The sequence below is a fragment of the Pimephales promelas genome, chromosome 8, assembly GCF_988280905.1.
Source record: "Pimephales promelas chromosome 8, fPimPro1.hap1.1, whole genome shotgun sequence".
NCBI classification, from domain to species: domain Eukaryota; kingdom Metazoa; phylum Chordata; class Actinopteri; order Cypriniformes; family Leuciscidae; genus Pimephales; species Pimephales promelas.
The window spans coordinates 16285286-16300680 of NC_142776.1; the positions used below are offsets into that span (position 1 = coordinate 16285286).

The 15395-nt window shown below is 48.3% G+C and overlaps 1 protein-coding gene across 6 annotated transcripts in view; it reads left to right on the top strand.

Annotated features, from left to right (window-relative positions):
* The window catches only part of LOC120486150 (coiled-coil domain 40 molecular ruler complex subunit), a 67080-nt gene that overhangs the window by 6835 nt on the left and 44850 nt on the right, over positions 1-15395 (top strand). The gene's annotated exons all lie outside the window — the stretch shown is intronic.

The window sequence follows — 15395 nt, forward strand, 5'->3', positions numbered from 1 at the left end:
ACTTGTCCATCAAGCCTTTTATATTCGAGCCAGAGCGACCGATTTGAAAAGACGACGACAAACCTGCAGAACAACGTCTTCATATGGATGCAGTGGTATGTAACTGTATTGTGTTATAAGTGAAAGTCAATTATTTCTCTTGTTAAAACAAGCACACTGACAAGATAAATGACTACGGTCTAATCTTACCACTAAAAATCTGTATTGATAATAATATAATAATTTACGTTTAGAAAAGCATCAGAAAACACAGCAGCTAAATGATAGAAGGAATTTACCCCTCATTCAGACGAAGTCAATCGGCAAACACTTCGTTATACTGGCGGAGGTTGTTGAAGTTGGAATCCTTAAAGTGCTTCAGGTCACTACATCCAACAACCGAACATTTTGACTTGCCCTCTCGTAATTTCTGCATCATTGAGCTTGGACTACAAAATTGGAGCGAGAAATAATAATGGCGGATTGCTCGAAGTGTTGGGCTGGTAGTCAATGTCCTTATTTGTCAGTTCCGCTGCAAATACTGTGATGTAATTGGTCAAAAAACATAATAGAGAACAGAAAAATCTGAACAGGTTGAAAAATATGACCAAAACAGAATATAAAGATATAAACGAAGCACCTGAAGAGAATAATTTAATCTTTTCTGTACTTATAAACACTCCAAATATACAACAAAATGCATTAAGGGCTAAAAAAGTGGATTTTGCATGATATGTCCCCTTTAAGGCTGCATGCATATCTCGGCTGCCACGTCATCAAACTTCACTGGAGGCCATCTCAATTCCCTATAAAGCAGCCTTAGTTTCGCGTCCTTGATTCAGCCTGTTTTGAAGGATGCATCAGATGTATCCTCCGTGGCCATAAAGGGTTAGTTCACCCAAAAATGATGTCATTAATAACTCACCTTCATGTCGTTTCAAGCCCGTAAGACCTCCATTCATCTTCGGAACACAGTTTAATATATTTTAGATTTAGTCCGTAAGTTTTCTGTCCCTCCATTAAAAATGTGTACGGTATACTGTCCTTGTCCAGAAATGAAATAGTTAATCATTAAAGTAGTCCATGTGACATCAGTTAGAATGTTTTGAAGCATCGAAAATACATTTTGGTACAAAAATAACAAAAACTGTGACTGTATTAAAGGGATAGTTCACTTTGAAATTAATTTTTGATATGTTTTGATATGTTTATATACCCACTAAACTGCACTATGCCTAATCTTCATGCAGCTTCATGCAAAGCGGCATTAAACACCAGATACCGATGGTTCCGAACTGAGCAGTACAGCCCAATCCGTTGCCACGGCGGTGTGCTTCACCCAGGGGTGTAAAGTAACGAATTAGAAATACTCACGTTACTGTAATTAAGTAGTTTTTTTCAGAAATTGTACTTTTTTGAGTAAGTTTAAAATTGTGTAATTTTACTTTTACTTGATTATATTTTAAGTGATGTATCGGTACTTTTTCTCCGCTATTTTCCTTCTGTTTGTGGCCGTTACTCGTTACATGCTTGTTTTAATTTCATTTTTATCCATCAACGTGATTGAATCGAGTAATCGGTCTCGTGACTGTCATCAAATCAAATTAAGCATAGAAAACTTTAACTATGACTAACTTTAACCTATTCCTGCTGTTACTCGTGACTGCTGTGGAAGTGCATTCATCACGCATCAATTCAATCCAGATATCAGCGTCTTCCTCTAATATGCTAAGGTACATTTCACATTTCTGCCTAATATGATATTTATATAGGCTGGCCTGTCTACATGGCCTAACATTTGGTCTGAGGTTGGGGAAATTGCGAGACGAGTTCATAATGCGGTGAATTCCCGCTCCCATTTACTTCACAATCACAGGAGAGACGCGCGTCACGATCTGATTCTGTGCACTGCCGCGTCTCGCGCTCGCCATGCCGCTAGATTCAGAATCAGTGCACCATGTCGTTAACTTGAACTGCATTACTTAATACGAAATTAGCACAGCTCGTTAATAAACAACATTTTTTGATTGATCCATTATATGATCCGTCTTCATTTGGCAAGTGCACTTGCGCAAAAAACATTTTTCATGTTTCATGTTTTTTTTTTGTGGATGCTGCTGATAAAACAGCTTCGCCGAGACTTCAGAGACAAAGCATGTTTGTTTGTTTCTTTTGTAAAAGTTTCCTGGATATAACTTCCCTATATTAAATGCACAATTTTCCTTATAAAATATATTATCAACATTACAATGTGAGTAAATGTAGCCGTGTAAAATGGAAGGGATGATGTCACCTTTCTAGAACAATGCATTTACGTTTAAATTGTAACATAGCATGGAATAAAAGTGTTAGCTCACTATCTTAGCCTTTTTCAGTGCATTAGTTGAGGTAATATGATAATATTAGTGATTCCCATTTCTCAAAACACTAACATTGGTACCGTTTTGGAGAGAAATTGGGTATTTTTTATTTTATTTAACCCATCTCTTGGTGTGTGATGCTGAACTATCATATGAGTTTCTAAAGGTTTTTGAATTCTTTGCACAGTTATGAATATTGATATTTTATGTGCAACAATAACATGCTCAGGCCCAGTGGCTTTTCGCCTAATTTTAAATGCTTTTTTCCCCCAAATAATATGATTTAAATGGTGATGAGTGTACTGATTTGATGCATTTTAAAAAGATGGATGATAGATATTCTTCAACCTTTCTTACAAAGAACAAAATATAATGTGAATTACAGTATGTGCATTTTTTTTTATTTAAATTGTAGTGCACAGTGTTTATTATAAGGGTTAGAATCCGCACCTCAGTACTCACTACTCTTGAGTACTTTTAAATAAGCTACTTTTTTACTCTTACTCAAGTAGTTTTTTGGACAAGTACTTTTTACTCTACTCACACTACATTTTTTGGAATGTAATGGTACTTTTACTTGAGTATGTTTTTTCAGTACTCTTTCCACCACTGGCTTCACCCAAAAGCCTGCACAAAAATAAAAAAGGCAAAATAACAAATCAACGCAAAGCGTTGCTACTACCTACTAGGGGAAAATGAATGAGGTTTCATCTGTACCCTAATAAAAATGCACTTACCTTCAAATGACGACTACCTTTAACTCACAGAACAAAACAAATTTAAATGTAGGCCTATTTCAAAAATAATATGAATAAACAAGGATTAACTTTTCCAAATTATCATTCAACCGAGCACTTAATCAACCAAATGAGCTAAACAATATCTAATCGAACGAACTCTCATTTGTGAATTACTCTTTTGGACGAGCCCCCATTTGTTACGATTCTTCTCAAAGATCGCAACAAAGAAAGGGAGACGCAACACAACCGCTGCATAAACCATAAGATTTATTTACATAAAGTAATTAAATATGATATGTCAAGAGATCAGTATAAATGTTAGTAAGTATGTCAGCATGTATTTGTAAGTAACAAGCTCAAGTGGTGTCAGTTCAACCAAACATAACCAAACATAAACAAAAAATCCAAATCAAAAGATCCTCATCAGGGGAAGTACATCACATTAGATCTCCGAAGTGGTTGTGCTCTCCCATGACCCATTATGTCCTGTGAGCTCTCTGGAAGTTCACAACACCAGCGAGCCATCGTCGACTCTCTCTGTTTGACCCAGTGTCTTTTAAAACGCCATGATCTGGTTTAGGTGTAAAGCCACGCCCTCCAGCAATCAGCCTATAACTCGGGGACAAACACATGAGCACAACCACTCATTGAACCGTCACACTTGCCTCAAGGGCATCCAAGATGCAGGTGTCTTTTTTTCCACAGTATTTTCAATTTTGATATTTTTAGGTCGATCCGTTCTTGTCTGTCAGTCATATATTGGAGTTCCCTTTCGTAGTCACTTCGAGTTACGTCAGAAGTGACGGAGATTGGGGGATTTCGCATAGAAAGCCAATCCTCTTCGAGTATTTAAACACGAGCCAATGGCATGCAATGCCTTGGGGCTGCGGAAATTTGCATAGCGTACTCCGCCCTACTCCGTGAGTATAAAAGGAGGAAGTGAACGCAACCGCAGTATGTTTTCGCTTCGGAGCCAAGAGAACCTCTTCACTCCTCAAAGCTGATTCAAGACTCTTCGAGACGAGCGTCCTCTTCAGTGTTGGTGTGACGGCGGTACCCAGCGAGATTCTGCATTGCCTGCGATCTGTGCAGTGGTTTGCCAGACTTTGCGCTTCTCCCTGGTAGCCTCAGCGCTGAAAGAGTGAATTTCTCTCCTCTCTGTAAAAGAGCTGCACGCGGCACGTCTTTTTAAAGATGGTTCGCCCGTGCCCTTCTGGATGTGGTAGATTTCTATCGTCATCTGATGGTCACGAACGCTGCTTTGTTTGCTTGGGCATTCAGCATGCAGCAGCAGCGTTCGTGGATAACTCATGTTCCTTCTGTGGGACCATGACCATCTCCACACTGAGGTCGCGGCTCAATGATCTCACTAGAGTGAGAGCCCCGGTCCCCCCTACTCGATCGGCTTCCTTCACGAAAGGGGGCCCGTCGACCCGGGGACCGGGCGATCTAACGGTGACGGTGTGGGATAAAGCCCCGACGATTCCTCGGGCCACACCTCCCGCCTCAGTGCGTGAGCCAGCGGGCGCTAGTTCGACTCGGTCGGTTGTCTCTTCGGCGGCACCGGCTGCTTCGAGCAGCGCCCCAGATGATGATGCGATGTCTATCACAGCATCACTAGGCGGGCTTGATTCCTAGGGAGAGGAAGATCCGGCTGCGTTGCCTCCTTCGGGAGTTCCAGCGTTGTCCGTGTCAGATCCCGAGATGACGGCCATGCTGTCTCGAGCCGCTGGGAGTATCGGGCTAGAATGGAAACCTCCATCCTGCCCCGACCTCTCACGGATGGATAATTGGTTTTTGGACAAGGCTGCCGCTGCAAAGCCACGGCCGACTCCAATACCTTTTTTCCCCGAGCTGCATGCGGAGTTATCGCGCTCTTGGGGGGCTCCTTTGTCCACTCGAGAGCGCGATCTCTCCCCCGCCTTTCCCCCCCTCGACGGCGGGGCCGCCCGTGGGTACACTGGGATGCCCCCGGTGGAGCGCTCTGTTGCGATGCAGCTGTGTCCACAGAGCGCTTCCACCCGTGGTCCTCCTAAGCACCCATCCAAAGCCTGTGGGTTCTCGTCTGCTATGGCGGCGCGATCCTACAGAGCGGCGGGACAGGCGGCCTCCGCTCTGCATGCTATGACCACTTTGCAGGTCTTCCAAGCGAAGTTGCTCAGAGACATGCACGAGGGCGGGACTGATCCGACGGCATTCAAAGAACTGCGGTCCGCCACTGACCTTGCTCTCCGGGCAACGAAAGTGGCTGCTCGCGCCGTTGGTCAGGTGATGGCCACTAGCGTGGTTCAGGAGCGTCATCTGTGGCTCAACCTGGCGGATACACGGAGCGCTGAGCGGACTCGTCTGCTCGACGCTCCGCTGTCCCAGGTTGGCCTTTTCGGCGGTGCGGTCGAGGACTTCGCCCAACAGTTCTCCACTGCCCAGAAGCAGACGGAGGCCATCAAACACATCCTGCCCCGACGACCAGCTGCTGCCTCCACCCAGTCGTCGGCACAGGTGCCTCCCCCTGCTCGCCGCCGGGGACGCCCCCCTGCGGCTCCCCTCCCTCCCGCCCGGCCCCAGCAGCAGCCTTCACCCGGGCCCCGGCGTCGAGGAGGCCGCAGGCCGGCGTCACAGCCCCCTCAGGCCGCTCGCCCCGCTAAACGCCAGGCCAAGCGAAGATCCTGACACGGGCGGCTCAGTGTCGATCTCGAGTCTTTCCCAGGAGGCGGTAGCAGGCCCCCTCCTTCCCCCGGTGGAGGGCCGGGGGAGAATCTTTTGTTCTCAGCTCCCCGCTGCTCACCCACGGGTGGGCAGCACCCTGAACTGGTTAAAGAAAGACTTGACATCCTCACTGAGCTCACAGACTGGAGTGAGTGCCCCCGATGCCCCAGTGTGTCGGCCCACTCACTCCTCTCTGTCTCGGAGGGCGCGGAAGGGGGCGTGTGTCGTCCCCGGGCTACACCAATCCCTTCCCCCTCTCTCGCCAGACCCCCGGCAGAACGGACCCCCGTGGAACGCTCCGCTTTCCCTGGTCCCTTCTGTCGGGGAGCGGGCTTCGACGCATCCGAGCGGGGTCATCCCTGCACGCGTGCCAGTCGACCCGCCACGCTGCCCCTCCGGGGGGACGTCTGTAGTTCACATGACCCCGTTGGCTCACTTCCTGGAAGCCTGGCTAGCGCTTCCCGGGGTATCCCGCTGGGTCATCAGAACGATCAGATTCGGCTACGCGATTCAGTTCGCACGGTCTCCTCCCCGCTTCAGGGGAGTTCGCTCCACGATAGTCGGTGGCAATGCCCCAGTCCTGAGAGCGGAGATTGCGACCCTGCTGGCGAAGGGTGCAATCGAGACGGTCCCTCCAGCCGAGGTGAGGTCCGGGTTTTACAGCCCCTACTTCATTGTCCCCAAGAAGACCGGTGGGTTACGACCGATCCTGGACCTGCGCATTTTGAACCGTTCTCTCCATCGACTACCGTTCAAAATGCTCACGGCCAAACGCATTTTCGAATGTGTTCAGTGTCAGGATTGGTTTGCAGCGATCGACCTGAAGGACGCGTACTTCCATGTGTCCATCTTACCTCGACACAGACCGTTTCTTCGGTTTGCCTTCGAGGGCCAGGCATATCAGTACGCCGTTCTCCCATTCGGGTTAGCTCTGTCCCCTCGCGTCTTCACGAAGATCGTCGAGGCAGCCCTTGTTCCCCTTCGCGAACACGGGGTTCGCATCCTGAATTATCTCGACGACTGGCTGATACTAGCACACTCTCGAGCTCAGCTTTGCGAACACAGAGACTTGGTGCTCCGGCACCTAGCCCGTCTGGGCCTTCGGGTCAACCGAGAGAAGAGCAAACTCTGCCCCGTGCAGAGGATCTCTTTTCTCGGCGTGGAGATAGACTCGGTCGCCATGTCCGCGCAGCTCACGAACGAGCGCGCACACTCACTGCTGACTTGTCTTCGTCAGTTCGAGGGCAAGAGTGCGGTTCCACTGAAACTTTTTCAGAGGCTCCTGGGGCATATGGCATCCGCGGCCGCGGCAACGCCGCTCGGTTTGCTTCATATGAGACCGCTTCAGCTGTGGCTTCGCGATCGAGTCCCGAGGTGGGCATGGCATCGCGGCTCGCTCCGAGTCCCAGTGACTCCGGCATGCCGGCGAACCTTCTTCCCGTGGTCGAACCTCAGCTTTTTACGGACGGGCGTCCCTATTCAGCGAGTTTCCAGGCATCTCATCGTCTCCACGGATGCATCTACCACGGGTTGGGGTGCCATGTGCAATGGGCATGCAGCCGCCGGCTCCTGGACGGGGGCCCAGCGCCTCATGCACATCAATTGCCTCGAGCTGCTGGCAGTACGGCTCGCCCTGCACCGCTTCAGAGCGTTGCTCAAGGGCCAGCATGTGCTTGTCCGTTCAGACAACACTACGGCTGTAGCGTACATCAACCACCAGGGGGGTCTACGCTCGCGCCAGTTGTCGCAGCTCGCCCGCCACCTCTTGATATGGAGTCAGAAGCACCTGAGGTCCCTTCGTGCAGTTCACATTCCTGGAGACCGGAACTGGGCAGCCGACGAGCTGTCTCGGGTCCGTCCTATCTCCGGCGAGTGGCGACTCCATCCCCAGTCGGTCCAGCTGATCTGGAAAGAGTTCGGGGAGGCACAGATAGATCTGTTCGCCTCCCTGGACTCAGCCCACTGCGCCCAGTTTTATTCTCTGACCTGGGGCACTCTCGGTTCGGATGCGCTGGCGCACAGCTGGCCACGGGGCCCACGCAAGTATGCGTTTCCCCCAGTGAGCCTCCTTGCACGGGTGTTGTGCAAGATCAAGGAGGACGAGGAGCAGGTCTTGCTGGTAGCCCCCTATTGGCCCACCAAGACATGGTTCTCCGATCTCATGCTCCTCGCGACAGCACCTCCTTGGCCTATTCCTCTGAGACAAGACCTACTCTCTCAGAGACGGGGCACTCTGTGGCACCCTCGTCCCGATCTTTGGAGGCTGCACGTGTGGCTCCTGGACGGGACGAGGCAGGTTTGAGTTCGCTGCCACCTGCGGTGGCGGCAACCATCACTTCCGCAAGAGCGTCGTCCACGAGACACCTTTATGCGTTGAAGTGGAACCTCTTCGTCAATTGGTGCTCTTCTCGCAGAGAAGACCCCCGGAGATGTCCGATCAGTGTCGTGCTTTCCTTCCTGCAAGAGGGGTTGGAGCGCAGGCTGTCGCCCTCCACTCTTAAGGTCTATGTCGCGGCCATTGCCGCTTCTCATGAAGCAGTGGAAGGTAAGTCCTTAGGGAAGCACGACCTGGTCATCAGGTTCCTGAGGGGAGCGAGGAGGCTGCATCCGCCTCGTCCTCCCCTCGTACCCTCTTGGGACCTCTCAGTAGTTTTAAGTGCTCTGCAGAGGCATCCCTTTGAGCCTTTGCATTCAGTTGAGCTTAAGTTTCTGTCCATGAAGACAGCACTCCTGGTTGCATTGGCCTCCATCAAGAGGGTAGGGGACCTGCACGCATTCTCCGTTGACGAAGCGTGCCTGGAGTTCGGGCCGGCTTACTCTCACGTGATCCTGAGACCCCGGCCTGGATATGTGCCCAAGGTTCCCACCACTCCCTTCCGGGACCAGGTGGTGAACCTGCAAGCGCTGCCCCCGGAGGAGGCAGACCCAGCCTTGGCACTGCTCTGTCCGGTACGTGCTCTCCGCACCTATGTCGACAGGACGCAGTGTTTCAGGACCTCAGACCAGCTCTTTGTCTGTTATGGAGGGAGCCAGAAGGGAAGGGCTCTCTCAAAGCAACGGCTGTCCCACTGGATAGTGGATGCCATTGCTTTGTCTTACCAGCAGCAAGGCCTTCCGTGCCCCCTTGGTGTGACGGCCCATTCCACTCGGAGTGTAGCCTCCTCTTGGGCTTTAGCGCACGGCGCCTCGCTAACAGACATCTGCAGAGCTGCAGGCTGGGCGACACCCAACACCTTCGCCAGATTCTATAATCTGCGAATTGAGCCAGTGTCCTCTCTCGTACTCGTTCCGGCCGGTACTGGACCCGCTCAGGTGTCTTCGCTTGCTCGCCATTCCACTCCCCGGACTGGATAAGTGCGATATCTCCTCAGTTCTTCCTTTGAAGTCTCGAGTCCTCCAGCGCCGACGATGCGGGCACCACTGCTGTTGCTCTGGATGCTAGCTAGGTGCCTCCATGCACACGGTTCCCCTTGGTAACCGTCTCATGTGTATTATCCACTGTAAGCCTCCCTGAGCATGTGTCTTCCCTTGGCAAGCCATCTGCCACCCCTGGAGTTTAAATTTTAGCCACCTGCGGTTGGTACTCCAGTGTTCCATATGCGTTCCTTGTGGCCATATGTATTCTTAAGTCCTCCCTTCGGTAGGCAACTGGTAGCATGTCCCCTTCGGGATATGTTTCCCAGTGTACCTTGGTAATCCTGTGTCAAAGTCGGATCCCCTAAAAAAAAAAAAAAAAAGAGATAAAGCTCGGGGGTTCAGTCTTTCGCAGGGCACTGGAAGACAGCTTGAAGATGGCGTGATGGCACAGACCCCCAATCTCCGTCACTTCTGACGTAACTCGAAGTGACTACGAAAGGGAACGTCTCGGTTACGTATGTAACCCTCGTTCCCTGAGTGGGAACGGAGACGTTACGTCTCCCTGCCACTTCTGCTGTATCGCTGGGTAGATGCCGAGTTCAGTCTTGGCTCCTCAGCGAAGACATACTGCGGTTGCGTTCACTTCCTCCTTTTATACTCACGGAGTAGGGCGGAGTACGCTATGCAAATTTCCGCAGCCCCAAGGCATTGCATGCCATTGGCTCGTGTTTAAATACTCGAAGAGGATTGGCTTTCTATGCGAAATCCCCCAATCTCCGTCACTTCTGACGTAACGTCTCCGTTCCCACTCAGGGAACGAGGGTTACATACGTAACCGAGACGTTTTATGGGGTTCACCCATGGGTCCACTGGAAAAAGCATGCATGAAGCATGAAGTCCAAATTAAACATGATTTAATAACTCGTAAATGTAAGTACACATTGATGGCCTAAGACACGAAGAAAGCACCGGAAGTGATCTCTCGCGCATGTACGTCACTCATTGTGTTTACACAGAGATTTCGGAAGTTTTACCTTTCACTGTGAAGATCTAAATATCGAAATCGTCTTCCATTACGATTTCCTGTATATCTAAATATGTCAATAAAATCCAAAATCTCTGTGTAAGGAATCGCTAAAGGAGGGAACGGTGAGGACGTAGTCGACGGTCGACTGAATGGGGATCACGTCAGAGAGCCCATGTTCTTCGAATACTATTGAACGAGCCAATGGAATTGCATTCGCATCACACACTCCGCCCCCGCGGCATGGGTATAAATAAGGATGTGGATGCACGCACTAGTTGCTTTTTCGCTTCGGAGCCGAGCTTAACCCGGAGTCAGCAGTGGTCCAGCGGTAGTGGCAAGGGGTCTACGTCCTCCGTTCCCTCTCTCAGGGAACGGTAGGTTGCATACGCAACCAGGATGTTTCCTTTCAGTCGATAACGTCAGACATAGTCGAGGGTCGATTGAATGGGGATAACCTTTCAAAACGCCACTAAAGCTGCCACCTTCCAGCGCCTAGACAAAAGCCACATACAACCTGGATGGAGGTACCGTGGAGAATACACATATAAACTGGGCGGATGACCGGGCACTATGACATATGGAAAGTCACTGGGGTGGCTCCAGCCTATTTTATGGAGACTCACCGGACAGTGATGGCAGAGCAGACTCTGCCAAGGGAAGACACGGACTCACCGTAAACGGACTACAAGAGTATAACGTTGTAATTTATTTATTAGCAGCGTGTGCTAGTGTATCAACAACCGGTATGAGAACCGAAATCATAACCTAAAACATTATAAAATGGTCTAACTAATATAACTTCACACTCACAGTAAGGTTAGAAGTAAAAAAATATGTGCTTGTTGATCTTTGCGGGGTTTAGCTGACTGAGGACATCCACACAGTTTAACGTTAATCCAAAGACGACACTTGTCAGGATTTTACTTCGGTTTTGGGAAGGGAAAAAACGAACACCCCCCTCCAACCTCTCTGGGAAACGCGTATCTGTGTTACAAATGTCCGAGGCACAACGATTAACCATAATTTTGATAAAATTATGATGGTAATAGCCTGCCGAGACCAAAAATATGAGACGCCTGTGTTGAAAGTCAATGGAGCGCTGTCAAAAAGTGTCCGACCTCTGTGGGAGCTCGTTCTTGGCTGTGCTGTGATTGGTCAATCTACATTATAGGGCGTGGCTTAGCCAAAGGTGAATTGTCTGCTGATTTTCTAGATGAATTTCTATTGTTGTTTTCAGAGAGAAGCGCAAACAGGAACACTCTCTTCATGTTTTAGAGACAGGCACAAATTTAACAGTTACAAACTGAAAAAAAAAACATGGGCTAACTGAGCATGAGGTCTTGCTCCTTTGTTCGGATCTTTAACTTAAACTTTAGTGCAACCTCCCGGTGAACTACTGGCCAATGAGAAAATGGCATAATTTTAAGAGGTGGATCCAGTTCCTGCTTATCGTTATCTTGTGATCTGCCTGGTTCTCCCGCACTTAGCAGAGAAACAAGAGACCACAGTTTAAGGATTATTATAATCATAAAACAAAACATTTTACACAGATTTCAATCAAGCCATCTTTTGAATTAAGAGCGTACGATTCTTATAGGAAGCACGATACTCTCATTCACACACAACAGTTATATCACAATTACATGACTTATATGTGATCTAAGCATAATAACCACAGACAAATTGTAGAACGCACAATAACCACACACCTATATTGTAGGAACAATAGCAAACATAGAATTGAATGTTTGAGTAGAAGTCAATGTGGGTTCAAAAGTGGGGGAAAGGTCTGTTTTACATCTTTGTCCAGGATCAAAGGGTCTTTGTGGTCAGGCCTCAGATTTGTCTTGGTAAGGATGAAACAGTGACAGCATTCTTCCTGTTTTAGTGGGGGTTTACTTAACCAGAGCAGACAACTTGGAGTCATCTTGGGACTTTGGAATGTGACTCCAGTCTCTTTGGAGTGCTGAATCACATGTGGATGAATCCCATGAGAGATTAATTTGATTAATTTGTGTTTGGTTTGCCTCAAAGTCGTTACAATGGTGAAACTTTCTTCAGGAGAAGGGAGCCCACGAAAGCAGTTCAATCTAGGTGTCGCCCAGTCTCTAACTCTAGAAATCTGTCAGCAAAGCACTCTGTTAATGCCCAGGCCAAGCACACAGTCATTATAGAGGAGCTCAACACCTAAGAAGGCATGAGCATCTCAGAATTTTTCACCAAATTGAAGGCAGCCACAGTCAGTGGGCCAACTTTGCTTGGAAATAGCCTCCCCTCTCTGTTGAATCTAACAGATAAGAGCTGGTCTGAGGTCTAAGGCTTGCGTTCTGTACACGTCTAACCAATATGAAGTGGACAGACAGAGAAAGCCAGGGCTGGGTCTGCCTCCTCCTGGGCAGCGCTTGCAGGCTCATCACCTGATCCTATTAGGGGAGAGGTAGGAACCTTGGGCACAATCCAGGCCGAGGTCTCAGCTTGTGAGAGTTAGCCGGCGTGTACTCCAGGTACAAATTCGTTGACCGACAGCGAGCAAGTCCCTAGCCTCTAGTAGAAACCATGCAGATAGGCCCCAGAAAATAAAGAGGGGCACAAGGACATTTTCCTTAGCTCCCTCAGGAACCTGACGATCAGGACGTGCTTTCCATGTTTCTGCATCACGATGTGCGCCAAGATAGCGGCAACATCATTTTGAGGGTGGAGGAACAGCCTACTCCACCCAATTTGCAGGAAAGAGAGCACTGAAATGATCGAAAGCTTTTAGGATCTCCTCACAGAGAAAAGACTCACTCAACGAATAGGTTCCACTTCTAATGCGTGTGCACACAACCCTCTTTCCTTAGGGGGTGCTCGCAGAAGTGATGGTAACTACCACATGTTCCTGCGATAGCCACCTGAACCTCCGCATCCAGTGTAGAACTGGCCCAGGATCTCCAGGGGTCAGAACGCGGGTACCATCGTGCCCCGTTCCTGAAAATGTGTTCAGGGGAAGTCAGGAAGGCTGTCAAGAGGAGCAAATGGGCAACTATCAAGACCTGCTCCACTCCTGACCTGGCACAGTAGGTGCAAACGACAGGCGCGCAAAAGACAGGAGCACTGCTCAACACTACATGTGAAGATCACTGAGCTTCAGGAGCATTTCTGCTCAACACTTGAGTGTGATGAATTTCACTGAGTTTCAGGAGCATTTCTGCTCAACATGTGAGTGTGATGAAATCACTGAACTTGAGCAGGGGCCAGGCGAATCACAGACGCTTTTTAGGATGCTCACTGGGGAACCCATTCCTGCAGAGCCCTGGGGCCAGCTGAGAGCCAGTGTCTGTCCAAGGGTTAAAGAAATAACAACTGGCTGAGGGAGGACTCCGGAGAGGCCAACAGATGTTACTGTGCGGTCCCGAGAAAGACCCTGCCTAGCTGAACTGCCAGGGGATGGAGTCTCTACTCTCCCTGGCCAAAGCTGCCGTGAAGCTTGTTAGCAGCATGATTAAGCAGGCCGGAAGAATAGTGGAATGAAGCGTGTAATGAAGCTTCTGACTCCAAGCAAGAGGTGACGGGCGAGTTTTGAGATGTGAGGGAAACATACCGCAATGGTCGCGATCAGACCAGTACCAGCTCGCTGAGCAACGATGGCTCAAAGTGATGGGAACTGCAACAATTAGAGATATGGATGTCACTGCAGTCGTAGGTGGCCCATGCCTCCGTTAAAGCATGCCCTTTATACATGGCCCCTCAGACGGTGTTAGTAGACCTTGTTCTAGGAGCAGATTGGCCCGGATAAACAAAAGGTCTGATCACGGACCGAGGGTTTGGCGGCAGGCCGGGGTGATCTGTTGTCACACAGGTCTTCGCCACGGTCACCTCAGGATTCGATCATAAAGCTAGTGCTGAAGCGGTCTTCATGTGGAGGATGCCAAGTGGCTGCATCTGCCATATGCCCCAGGAGCCTCTGAAAGTTCTTTCAGCTGGACCCTTTCTCACTTCTAAATAGCACCAACAGAACACACTCTTTCTTGAAGAGACATGTTGGACCAAGTCCTTCTCCAAACTGAAAAAGAGATACTCAGCCCGAGGGCGAGATTACTCTCTTCCAGGCGACCTGAAGACCCAATAGGCTATGGAGCACTCGAAGGGTAGGACCTTGTACTGATACTTCGCACCTTCGAACGCAAGAACACAGAATGATCTGTGGAGTGGAGGGATCAAGATCTGAAGTACAGAGGACAGAGGTTTTCGAACAGCACTGAACAGAGGATTTCGAAAAAGGGCCCGTTTCAGTTGACACAGGTCCAAGATGGCCATAACCCACCACTTTAACCCTTTACCTGTCAGCCCCCTTTTTGATAATTGACATTAAAGGAGAACTCCGGCAAACAATGAACCTTTGGTCTTATATCGGTACATAGTCAACCGTTCTCTGAGATTTGTTTTCATGATAATCGAATGTAAAGAGTTTTATCTCTAAAAACTGTTTAGCGTATAATGCTAGTAATGGGGGCATTGACTAAGTAAAAAGAAATCACTATTTTATACCACTAACAAGGCTCAAAATAGCCCCGAACGCCGTTCATACAGTTCAGAAGTTCGCTGAACTTCATACAGTTCAGATCACTCAGCACTCAGTTCGTGGTTTGACTTATCGAGACTATTTTTTAAGATGGCTCCTGTCTGTATACACGAAGTGAACTGTCTTTATAAAGTATCTTCTTATTAAACTGTCTGTACACTTACAAAGTTCTCAATGCTTCGTTTTGCATGTATGGAGCCACATTATGTTACTGCGTTAGTGTGGGGCTATTTTGAGCCTTGTTAGTGGTATAAAACAGCGATTTCTTTTTACTTAGTCAATGCCCCCATTACTAGCATTATACGCTAAACAGTTTTTAGAGATAAAACTCTTTACATTCGATTACATTCGATTATCCTGAAAACAAATCTCAGAGAACGGTTGACTATTTACCGATGTTTTATTAGACCAAAGGTTCATTGTTCGCCGGAGTTCTCCTTTAAAATGCACTATACAAACTTGAATGGTTGTAATTCAAGAATGCTTTGGAATATAGACCTAAGTTTGGTCTTGTTTTAAAGAAAACAATCAGCAGATCATTACTAAATTGAAAGCACTTCAAAAAATTAAACTATGAAAAAGTTATGGAAGTTATAAGTTACAGTCAATCAAATATACTTTATTAATATATATTTTTAATATGAAATATATATTATTTATATATA